Source organism: Tenrec ecaudatus, chromosome X (assembly GCF_050624435.1).
Source record: "Tenrec ecaudatus isolate mTenEca1 chromosome X, mTenEca1.hap1, whole genome shotgun sequence".
Classification (NCBI taxonomy): domain Eukaryota; kingdom Metazoa; phylum Chordata; class Mammalia; order Afrosoricida; family Tenrecidae; genus Tenrec; species Tenrec ecaudatus.
The window spans coordinates 127,570,227-127,583,406 of NC_134548.1; the positions used below are offsets into that span (position 1 = coordinate 127,570,227).

Sequence of the window (13,180 nt, forward strand, 5' to 3'; positions counted from 1 at the left end):
GGGTTGCCAGTGGGCAGGCAGTTTGAACAATGCTCCAACCATCAGAAAGATACTAGGAAGAGAGACAACTGAACCATTCTTTCTGTAATATCTTCTCCTTTTGCCATCCATGCCTCCTTTTGCCTTCTTTTGTCTCCTCCCTCCTTGGCCAATGCTTTGGCTAGATCAGTAGACACCACATTCACTCGTTAATAACTTAGGTGCTATCAAGTCGATTATGACTTGTGCTGACCCTTTGTGACAGAATACTTCTGTTCCGTGGGATTCTCTAGGCTGTACTCTTTATAAGAACAGATTCCTAATCTTTCTCCTGTAACGCTGCTGTGTGGGTTTGAAATGACAACCTTTTGGTTGGCAGCTGAGCCCTTAAATTTTGCGCCACAAGGGCTCTTGCCAGAGACATTACACAGTCCTAAATGGGGCCTATGGGACTCAGCTTTTCTGGAACTTAACCCTGATGATTGGAAAAATTATAATAAAACCACATTATTTCTGCAAGGACTTTTATTCCCCAACATGTGGAAACCAAGGGTCAGCATGAAGCAAAGAGGCAGCTTTAGAATATCTATTTAAGAAGAATATTAAGAGCACCAAATGGTTATCAGGGGGGAGTAGGAAGTGAGGACAAGAAAGAAGGGTAGGGTGTGCAATGAGGAATTGGCTTGAAGTTGGGTTTACCTAGCAAGCACACAACTTCTGTTAAGATGCTATGTAGTAGAACAACATAAATAGAAAGATTTCAAGTTATCCTTCATTTCATTGTCTACTTACTATTGAAGAATATATTTTATCCTTATCAAAGAACAATTTGATCATATTTGTTTGAGGGTAGTTCAGGGAGATTGATGAATATAAGAGGAGTCTCTATAGCTCCCCCAAGTTACTTCTTGGTGCCATCACTGGCTGGCAAGGAGAGATCGAGGGCCCCCAACTTTATCTCAATGGGCAGCTTTTCAATCCCAAGTTCTAGTTTTGCTGTTCAGTATTTAGTAATGTTCCTCAGCCTCATGCCTGGAGCCTGGCGTCTGGTTGCACAGTCATCTTACATCTTTGCTCACTAGTCCTCCACACACAGGAATCTGGCCTTTGGTGGCCTCCTCCTTGGAGCCTAGAGCACAGTTGGTAGGCAATATCTTTACAATGTGACCTCTGGAAGGTTTGCCCAATACAATATGTCGTTTGCTATTGTGGCTGCTGCTTCCACGAGCACTGACCGCGTATCCAAGCAAATTGAAATCCTCGACAACTTCAATCTTTTCTCTGTTGATCTATTGGTCCAGTTGTGAGCATTTTGGTTGTCTTTACATTGAGGTATAATCCATACCAAAGGCAACAGTCTGCACCCATAGGTTATATTGAGTCTCCCTCCAAATTCTGATGCCGAGTTTTTCATACAGCCCGGTTTCTCAAACTATCTGATTCAATAAAGGCTACAGCCCTGACACACACCTTTCCTTATTTTAAACCTTGCTGGAGCCCCTTGTTCTGTTCAAACTATCGCTTCTTGGTCAATGTATAGGTTCCACAAGAGCACAACTAAGTATTCTGGAATTCCCATTCTTCATAATGTCATCTATAATTTGGTACGATTTACACAAAGACAATAAAACACAAATAAACACCTTTCTGTTATTCTCTGAATTCAGTCAAAAGCAATCTGACATCCGTAATGATATCCTTCATTTCCTGTCCCCTTTCAAATATGGTTTGAAATTCTTGCCTTTCTTGGCCCTTTTCAGGCCTGCTGATGTATTTTGGCAATTGGGTTTTTGTTTTTTTTAGTTATCTCTAGCAAAATTTTAGTTTTGTGTGCTATTACTGATATTGTTCAATAATTAATGCATTCAATCACCTTACTTTGGAATGGATACAAATATTAACCTGTTCACATTGATTAGCCAAGTAGTTGTCTTCCTAATTCATTGCCATAGACTAGTGAGTGCTCACAGCACTGCACCAGTTTGTTGAAATATATCCATTGGCATTCTTCTTTTTTTGAAATCATTTTACTGGGGCCTCATGCAGCTCTTACCACAGTCCATACATATATCCATTGTGTCAGGAACATTTGTACATTTGTTGCCATCATCATTCTCTAAACATTTTCTGTCTACTTGAGCCCTTGGTATCACCTCCTCATTTTTTTCCCTACTTTCCCTGCTCTCCCTCCCTCATGAACCCTTGATAATTTATAAATTATTACTATTTTTTCATGTCTTACACTGACCAGTGTCTCCTTTTGCCCACTTTTCTGTTGTCCATCCCTCTGGGAGAGGGTTGTAGGTAGATCATTTTGATCGGGTTCCCCTTTCTCCCCCCACCTTCCCCTTTCTGCCCTGGTATCATTACTCTCATTATTGGTCCAGTGGCTTTATCTGTCCTAGTTTCCAGATCTTATCTGTACCCATGTACATGCTCTGGTCTAGCCAGGTTTGTCAGGTAGAACTGGAGTCATGATAGTTGGAGGGGGGGCATCATCATTTTCAAAACATTTTCTTTCAGCTTCAAAACCACTGGTATTCTGTCAATTCCTGGAGCCTAGCTTTTCACCAACTACTGTAGTGTATTTTGGATTTTTTTCCCCTCCAATACTCATATGCTACCTCCTGAAATGGCTGCATGTCAACTGATTCTCTTTGGTACAGTGACTCTGCATTCTCTCTGTCTTCTTTTGATGCTACCTGCATTGTTAGAAGTTTTTGCTCACATTCAATATTGCAACTTGAGGCTCGAACTGTTTTTTCATCAGTTCGTTCAGCTTCAGGAATGTTGAGTATGTTGTCCCCCTTTGGTTTGACAACTCCGGATATTTGTATATCTCACTAGGACACTTTCTACTTTGTCTTCTTGAGTTGCACTTTAAAATCTTATACTTGTGTAGGGCAGCTGTTCTGCTGTATAAGTAAGAAGGGCCGGGTGATCTGCTTCAGAATAAAATGGTCAATAAAAGCCTAACGGAGAGCAGCAGAAGTATAGTACTGGACGATGAGGCCCTCGGGCTGGACAAAAACCCACTGCCATCTAGTACATTCTAATCCCTATTGGAAGGCACTCAAATTAAAACAAGGAAAGAACTGTTTCCTCAAAGCAGAGCTTATTTAATGGTGTGCGAGGAAAAAGAAGGCTTTGGAGCCTCCATTTGCTTGTGTGCCTTTACTCAAGATGAGAAGAAACAACTGCAAGCATCCACTAACCATCAAAACATAAAATGAACCAAGTGTGAATCAAGGAAGATGTACGTTGTCAGAAACAACATGGGATGCTTGGAGGTCAAAATCCTAGGCATTCGTGAGCAGAAATGGACTCGTTTTGACCATTTTGCATCTGACCATCACAGGGTCTACTACTTTGGGCACGATAAATTCAAGAGGAACTATTCCACAAAAGTTTTGATGACTGATTTTTCTGAAGCAAAGTAGCTGCCTTGTCCGCGTGTAAGGTTTCGAAGGGCCACTCAAGAGCACAATGTATATAGTGTCATAATGAGATGCGCAGAGAGCTTGAGGCCTTTCTTCGGAGGTGCCTCCAGGCAGAGTGGAACCTCTGACTTTCCAGTTACCATCATCCAGATACATCAACTTCTTTGCAAAATATCCAAAACTGACGTACTTTATTAACTAAAAACCCTCAGTTTCCCAAGGGACAGAACAATTCAATGTTCCCCCTTTTAAAACATCTGGAGTCAAAATTAATCATGCCCACCAAGGTCAGCTTCTGATCTTTCTACTCCACAACAGAAGTAGCAAGGTACCAAAGAAGCCTCTTTCGAAAGCTTACCATGATATAGATCTTGTTAGCAGATAGTTTCCCTTTCCTGGTGTGCTGACTTGGTTTTCACAAGCTAAACAAGAGTTCAAGATGATGAAGTCCTGTCATCTGCCAGCTCAAATAGTGAAGAAAAGTATGGAAAGAAAGGGTCTTTTCCAAGTTTATACAAAGGGAAGACTTTCCCAAATATAAGATCTCCAGTAGCAACCTAGTTAGACTAGGCCAGGTTTTCTCCAAGTATGGTCTTGGGGCCACTCGTATTAACTGCACAGAAAGGAAAGGACTTGTTAATCCTGTACGTACATGCACCCTGACACTCCCTCCACCCCACGTGAGCACTTTTTGGGTTGGATTCTGTCAGACGGATTCAGGAGCATTTTATGTTTAAATGACACGCACTGTATGTGGTTCGTTCTGATACCCAGAGTGTTCAGAATTTTACTGAAATTTGAGCGCTGTTGTTTTAGCTTTCATCATAAAGAGTTAAAGTCTCAGGAAGCCACAGGAGCAGTTCTACTCGGTCCTAAAAGGTTGCTATGAGTAGGTATTGACTCTGGCAGTGAGTCTGGTTTGGCTTGGGAGGGAGCCCTAGTGGTGTAGTGTAGGGCAGCTAACTACAAGGTCAGCAGTTTGAAACCCGAGGGATTTTTATTCAATTGATGGGAGTGAGAGTAAGGCCCTCAGATCTCTCTAGGCCACATTTTGAGAAAGTGTACCCTGGACAATGGCTCTCTGAGAGTAATGACCTTCATGCTCGCTCCCCTGTTTTCTGTTAATGTTGCCGTTTCTAAGAGTGACAATACACTCTCAAAAGAAAGCATCATTGTGACACACACACAGAATGGTTGAGACATTTGTTTGCTATGTGTGGTAGTTCCAGAATCTGGTGTCAGTTTGGGATTTGAGAGGATTAAGAGTGAAGGAGTGGAGTCTAGGCTGTCAATCAAGTTATAGCCAACAGGCCTCTGTGTGGGCATGGCCTTCCCCGGAGAATTCTGGGAATTCCTGACTTTCCTCCTTGGAGGCGGGACACACACACACTCTCTCTCTCTACTCACTCCCTTGGAGACTCTCTACTGACAATGCTCACTCCCTGAGACGCTCAACTGACAAGACACATGGCACTACGCTGATAGACCCTGTGCCCTGGGAACTGGAGGAGCTACGTGGAGACCCTGCCAGCACTGAGACGCTTAAAATGCCACTGGATCCACAAGAATTCCCACCCACTGATATGTGATCATCCTGCATTTGGTGTCATTGCATGTGTTTCTTGAGTTTGAAGAGGACTTTATAGATTGGTATCAGATATAGGGCTGATATTGAACTTATGGGCTTGGACTGGACTGGATTGGGATGCTTTCTTAATGTACAGTTACCATTTCTATAAAACTCTTTTATACACATATGCGTGTTTATATACTTGCTTCTCTAGCCTACCCAGACTAACACACTATGCTTCCAACCCTACCTAGTCTTCCATAAACATACATATCACTCTTCTTCATAAGATCTAAGAAGTGTGTGTGTGTGTGTGTGCGTGTGCATGTGCGTGTGCATGCGCGCACACGCACACACACTTGAGCACACAAAATCAGCTCCCTGGTCTCTACGTTTTAGATCAAGACCCCTTCAGCTCCCTCTTTCCCATCCACCATACCCACAATTTTTGTTCTACCTCTGAGGCCCAATAAGTTGATCAATTCTTGCTCTGCCAAGGTCAGATCTGCTGCCTTTTATAAAATTGGATTGTGGGAGTCTTTGGATCACCCACCTTAATTTCTCCAATTACTTTTGACTGGCTTAGCTACTCTGCTAATGGGATCATAACTAAGAGGCCAACACCAGCAAGTTTTCCTGCTATTTTTGGAAGGACCCAGAACAATTGTGGATTTGTCCATTACTGTCCTTACTCAGAGGGGAGACCAAGTAAGAACAAATCCAAATTCAGCCTAGAAAATCGCCTTACAGCCTGTGGTGTGACTGGAAGGCTATGGGCAAGAGACACAGTGAAGATGACTGAGCTCTAGTCTCAAAGACCCACAGCTACCTTCCTAACAGAGAGCTCCATTTCTTACAGCCCCATCCATGGTGTTTTCATTATTCTTGCACCTCTCTGGGTCCCAGAGTCTTTTTTTTTTTTTACAATAGCACCCTCTACTAAACTCTGCAATGATGGACATAACTGCGTTGTCCAGTACTGTAGCCACACGCGATTCTTGAGCATTTAAAATGTGAGTAGTTGATAGGGTTATCTAATTAAAGTGAAATTGCTACAAGGGGCTAGTGATGACCGTATTGGATTTAACAGTTTTTAAATATGAGGAACTATTTCCCTGTCATCACATAAGCTGATGTTTCCCACAAGGACTGAAAAATGTGGGCCATCCAACAAGGCTGATCAGCCTCTCTCTTTCTTCTCCATCCGATGGATTTGAATACTGTCCAAAGGTAGTGGTATAGTGGTTACACGTTGGCCTGCTAACTGCAAGGTTCAACGTTCAAAAACAACAGCTGCTCCATAGGAGAAAGACAAAACTTTTTACTCCCGTAAAGAATTACAGTCTCAGAAGTCCACAGAGCATAGATTTCTTCTGTCCTACAGGGCCCCTATGAGTCTGCATTGACTCCATGTCAGTGAGTTTGTTTTTGTTTTGTTTTTCTTTTTTGTTAAAGATAAGTTCTTAGTGGACAATGGTGGCTTAGTGGTTACTCATTGGGCTGCCATCCTCAAAGTCAGCTGTTTGAAACCACCAGCCAGCTTCCTCGGGAGAAAGATGGGACTTTCTACTCCCTTAGAGTTCCAGTATCAGAAATACACAGGGACAGTTTTACCCTGTCCTATTTGGGTCACTATGAGTCAACATCCACTACATGGAGGTAGTTTTTAGTCTACAGATCCACTTTCCCTGCCTCAAGCACCAGGGGGGACAAAGACCAATTTGCAGTCTCCCAGCTACCCATTTCTTGCTTCTTCGATGTGCTTCTAGTGCCATCTGCTGTCGATGGCTGGAATAGCTCTATTACTGATAAGGACCTGGGCGGGGCATTCAGAAGGTGATATTCACCAGTGGGCACCAGGGACCTCCGCTAAATTGACTACTGGTCTGCAGAACTTTGCCCCTACACCTCAACATACACACAGTCAGGCAACATATCCTCATCTTTTATACCTGCCCCTTCTTAGTAAAACCTGTTCTAACCCTTGGTTGGTTGAGAGAATCTCATACACAAATCCACAAGCTTGAAATGTTTGGCATTGGCTTAAAGTCACACATGAAACCTCCCTTCTCCAACCTTCTGTATGGGATTTGGATTAAGGAGTCAATGTCTTATTACAAAGGAATGCTACTCTAATGGCGTAATATCAGGCACTTGGAGGGGGGTAGTTTGGGGGCAGTGATATAGGAATTCTCCCTTTCAACACTTCAAATAAGAGATAACATATTTAACATATTTAACAAGTGGGAAAATCATATTTCATTTTGAGTCAGTTGCTGGACAGCATTTCCCTGGAGAGGTGGTTTGAAAGAGTCCAAAAGAACTAGGTGCTTCCTAACCAGAAGTCCTCATCTAAGAATAATTTGTTCTTAGGTTTGATACTTACCCTCATGAAGTGACCACTGAAGATATGGGAGCTTATAGCAAAGTGTGGTGAAGAAATCAGACACTGCCTGGCTGTCAGTGAGAATAGCATCTGGGATCTTAAAGACTTGTCTTATTTTATTAAATTTTATTTTTGTTAATCAATTTATTGGGGGCTCATACAACTCTCATTACAACCCATACATACATCAATTGCATAAAGCACATTTGTTCATTCGCTACCCTCATCATTCTCAAAACATTTGCTCTCCACGTAAGTCCCTGGCATCAGTTCCTCATTCCCCCCACCCCGCTTTAAAACAAGCAGCCATCTAAGTGAGGTACCAGTTAAATTCACATGGAATAAATGCACCAGCCCATGTGATCCAAGGATTTCAAATGGTAAACACCAAGATCAGATGGAGAAGTGTATCAGAGCTTAAATTCTGAGCACTTGGTTTTCAGAAAGCTATGGATAATTTGTTGAAGATCATCCACAAACAGTTACCACCGTATATTGACAGGGAGCTGCCAGAGGTTCAGGCTGGATTCAGAAGAGTACATGAAACAAGGGGTGTCTTTGCTGATGTCCGATGGATCTTGGCTCAAAGCAGAGAATAACAAAAATGTATTTACTTGTGCTTCATTGGCTACACAAAGGCATTTTACTGTGTGGATCATAACAAACTAGGAATAACCTAGAGAAGAGTGGGAATCCCAGACGCTTCATTGTGCTCACACAGAACTTGTACATGGCTCTGTTGGGTAGCTAGATCAGGGACAAGGGACAGGAGGAGTACCTCCCATGCTTGCAAAGCCCACACCCCCACCCCAAGGAGATTGGAAGGGAATCAGGCGACCATTAGACACCCATGAAGACCCCTGAACTGGGCATGCTCCCATTCAGACCCCAGCCTAGGTGGGCAGTATACCTGGACAGGTGACCCAAACTAGGACTGGACCTAGCACATCACCCAGGTGGGTTTAATTCAGCCAGTGGGGTCAACCAATACTTTCAACCACACCTACCCAGCCAGAGGTTTGAAATACCCTGGTAGCGGGAAGACCACCCTCTTTTTACCCTGCTCGTGTGCCCACTCGTGCCTAGCCCTGTTCTCTCTCTGGCCTCAGTTCCACGCGTGTGGGTGTGCTGTTCCACGAGGCTGCTCATGTCCGGTTGTGAACCTCTGTGCGATTACCGCGCAGTTTGGCACACTTCCCTGAAATAGCATGGACTCTTTTGAGACTGTAAAACCTGAAATTTCTCCCGTCCTTCATAAACACTCACTTGGATTATAAGCGGGCTTCAGGCAGGAAAGGTGGGTATTATGATTGTATCTTCTCACCATATAGTTCATATGGTGTGCTGGGCAAATTATCAGATAAATTGGATTATATGAAAACGAATGTGGTGTCATGATTAGAGGAAGGCTTATCAATAACTTTTTATATACAAAGTATACAGCTTTGATTGCTGAAAGCAAGGAAAACTTGAAGCATTTGCTGATAAAGTTCAAGGTCTGCAGTCTTTAGTATTGATGACAACCAAAGGTAAAGATCAAACTGCTCACAACTGCAGTAATATGTGACATCATGATAAAGTGAGAAAATATTTAAGCTGTCAAGGATTTTTTCTTGCAATCAATGTAGGATCTACAATCAATGCTCATGGAAGAAGCTGTCAAGAGATCAGAAGACAAATTGTATTAGGTAAATCTGCTGCGCAAGACATCTTCAGAGTATTGAAAAACAAGATGTTATTTTGAGGAATAAGGTGTCCCTGACCCAAGCCATGATATTTTTTCCACAGCACCATATGCATGTGAAAGTTGTACATTGAATAAAGAAGATGAAATGTCGTGTTGGAATTGGGGTGCAGAGAAGAATATTGCAAGTGCCATAGACTGCTGAAAGGACAAACAGATCTGCTTGGAAAGAGTCTGGTCACAGAGCTCCAGATGGCAAGGATGGCATGACTTAGACTTGCATACTTTGGGCATGTTGTCAGGAAAGACCAGTCCCTGGAGGAGGGCATAATGTTTAGTGAAACACAAGGTCAAGGTAAAAGAAGAACACCCTCAACTAGATGGCTTGACGCAGTGGATGCCACAATGGGTTCAAGCATTTGAACCGTTATGATGGAGCAGGACTGGGCAGGGTTCTGTTCTCTTGTGCATAAGGTCACTCGCTATGAGTCAGGTCTGACTCAATGGCACCTAACAGTCACAACATAGTTGTATCCAAATAAATTCTTGGCTTTCTACTTCCCTAAAACCAGATACAGAAAACCCGAAGAGCATAGCTCTACTCTGACAAATTGTGTGTTGCTTTCAGTTGGAACAGGTCCTATGTCAACTTTTAAAAGACATTTGTTATCAAAAATCTGGAGGTAGCATATGAGCAAGAACCAAATGTGCTGAAGGAAGTAGTTCAAACTGCGCTGACTGCATTAGCCAAAAAAAAAAAAAAAGGCTCCAGGAATGACTGAGTACTCTTTGGAATGTTTCAGAAAGCTGAAAAAGCACTGGAAACATTCACTTATCTTTGCTAGGAAATTTTGAAGACAGCTACTTGGCCAACTGATTGGAAGAGATACATATATGAGCTTGTGTTAGTCTGGGTACTTTAGAAAAACAAATCCACAGAAACTCATGTAAAAGACAGTTTTATATAAAGGTTCAGTGCACATTAAGAAAACATCCCAACCCAGTCCTGCCCAAGCCCACAAGTCTAACATTAACCCATATGTCCAACACCAATCCACAAAGTCCTCCTCCATCTCACAAAACACACATAATGATGCTGACTACAGGAGGATAGTCGAATCAGTGAAGGTGTAAGCATCTCAGCACTGGCAGGGGTCTCCACACGGGTTCTCCAGCACCAGGGCTGCATCGGGGTAGGTCCATGTGGCTTCTTCTCGGGGATGTCTTGCAGGAAGTGAGCCTTGCTAGCTAAAGCAGGGAACTGGCTAAGACAGCTGCACCCTGGTCTATCAGAAAGCAAGAGACCCGAGAACTTGAAAGACGAGGCTCACCGAGCCATTTATCTCTCTACCCTTCAATTAATCCCACATGTGTTTATTGGCCATGTTGGCACAATAAACATTAACTATCTCAGTGCCCAGTGGAAAAAAGGTGACCCAACAGAATGCTCAAACTATAGAATGGTATCATTGATGTCTCACAAAAGTAAATTTTTGCTGAAGATCATCTAACAACGGATGCACCAGTACACTGATGGGAAACTGCCAGAAGGTCAAGCAGGATCCAGAAGAAGATGTGGAAGAGAGATATCATGGCTGATGTCAGATAGCTCTTGGCTCAAAACAGAGAATACAAGAATGGAGTTTACCGGTGTTTCATTGACTATGCAAAGGTATTTGACTGTGTGGATCATAATAAACTGGGTAACCTTTAGGAGAATGGGAATCCCATAACACCTCATTGTACTCAGGAAGAACTTGTACATGGATCAAAAGGCAGTTGCGCAAATAGAACAAGGGAATTTGCATGATTTAAAACCTGGAAAGATGGGCATCAGGTTTGTGTCCTCTCACCAAACTTGTTCAATCTACATGCTGAACAAATCATCAGAGAAGCTGAATTAGATGAAGACCATGACATCAGGATTGGAGCAAGGCTTATTAACAACCTGCATTACGCAGATTTGTTTGCTGAATGTGAGGTTGGACTTGAAGCACTTGCTGATGATTATCACTTGTTGCCTTTAGTTTGGATTACAACTCAATGCAAGGAAAACCAAAATCCACACAACCAGACCAATAGGTAATATGATAAATGGAGAAAAGTTTGAAGTTTTCAAGCAGTCTGTCTTAATTGAATCCATAACAAATGCTCATAGAAGCATTACATTGGGTAAATCTACTGGGCAATACCTCTTTAAAGTGATGAAAAGTAAAGCTATTATTTTAAGGATTAGGGTGTGCCTAACCCAAGCCATGGTATTTTCAATTGTCTCATATGCAAGTAAAAGTTGGTGTATTAGTCCGGGTTGACTAGAGAAACAAGTTCACTGACACTCATATGTGTGTAAACAAGGACTTTATATCAAAGAATAATTTTATATTAAGAAAACATCCAACCTGATCCAGTTCAAGTCCATAAGTCCTATATTAGCCCATATATCCAAAACCAGTCTATACATTCCTCTTCAGACTCACACAACACATGTAGTGAAGCCGAAGGCAGGAAGATCACAGGCCAGTGGGTGGAAAGTCTTGTGGATCCAGTGGCAGTGGAGCATCTCAGTGCTGGCAGGGGTCTCCACCTGGCTCCTCCAACTCTAGGGCTATGGCTCCATCAGCGTAGCTCCATGTGTCTTGTCAACAGGAATGTGTAGCAGAGAGTGTATGTCCCGCCTCCTAGAAGGAAGATAGGAGTTCCCTGAATCCTCAGAAGGCCATGCCCACACAGAGGCCTTATTATCTGTGACTTGATTGACAGGCTAGACTCCACCCTTTCTCAAGTTGACAGATTATGTACCTTCCATAGTGGGATATTGAATAAGAAATACTAAAGGAGAATCTGTGCATTTGAATTAGCTGTTGGCTCATCGCCTTAATATGGAAGAAGCTGTACCAGCTAAGTGAGGCCAAGGCCATCTGGAATCTGTGGTACATCACTTCATGATTTTCTGCCGTTTCCTAACAAAGAGAGAAACCAATGATGCCATTCTGAAGAGACTGGAACAGATGCAGCCAGAGGCAGATAAAATTATCGAATATCTTAAGTAGCAAGTTAATCTTCTTAAGGAGAAAGCAATTTTTCAGACAAAGAGAAGAGAAGAAACGTAAGTTGAAAATGCTAAATTGAAGGAAGAAGTTAACAAATTGAAACAAGTGCGAATACAGGCTGAAATTCTAAATGGAGCAAAACAAGTAACATTTCTACCTGGTATTCAACTACAAACTAATTCTACCCTTTTTACAGTTGTGATAAAGTCTGCACTTACAACAACCATACCTTTTATTGCCAAGGAACAGATAACAGGAGGAGACAAAAAGAAGGTGAGAGAGAAAATTGAGAAGAAAGATTTTTAAAAAAAGCAAAGCAGCAGCCAGGAACAGGAACAGGAAGTGCTAATTCAAAACCAGTGAAGGTTTCTGACCTGGATCTTCAGATTGGTTGCATCACCACTGCCCAAAAGCATCCTGATGCAGATTCTTTGTAGGTCGAAGTAGATGTTGGAGAATCAGTACCAAGAGCAATAGTCTCATGAATCTGCGAACCTGGTGAATCATGTTCCCCACAAACAGATGAGACATCAGATAGTGGTTTTCCTTTGTAATCTGAAACCTGCAAAGATATGGTGGGTACTGTCGCAAGCATTGGTGATGGGTACCAATTCACCAGAAAGTTGAAATCTTGGCTCCTCCTAAAGGGTTTGTTCCTGGAGACAAAATTATTTTTGACAGTTTCCACGGAGAGCCTGACAATGAGCTAAATCCTAAGAAAATTTGGGAGTAAATGCAGCCTGATCTTTACAGGAATGTTGAGTGTGTGGCTGCATACAAAGGTAGTAGAGTGTGTGGCTACATACATACCCTTGGAGGTAAAAGGGAAAGCCTCAAACTATGAGCAAGAGAGGAATCAAATCAAGTGAAACACTTAAGTTACATACATCCACAGAAGAAAAATTTAATAATAATAAAAATGAATAAGTATGACTTTAAAAACATAGTGTTCACAAAAAATGTTTAGAGTACCGTGGACTTCCAAATGAACCAACAAATCTGTCTTTGAAGATACATAACCCTAATGCTCTTTAGAGGCAAGAATGGTGAGACTTCAGCTCACAGATTTTG

General features: G+C 42.3%; 1 pseudogene; it reads left to right on the forward strand.

Annotated features, from left to right (window-relative positions):
- The first annotated feature begins 12,001 nt into the window (after positions 1–12,001).
- Positions 12,002–12,953, forward strand: LOC142433714 (aminoacyl tRNA synthase complex-interacting multifunctional protein 1 pseudogene; annotated as a pseudogene).
- Positions 12,954–13,180: the final 227 nt, after the last annotated feature.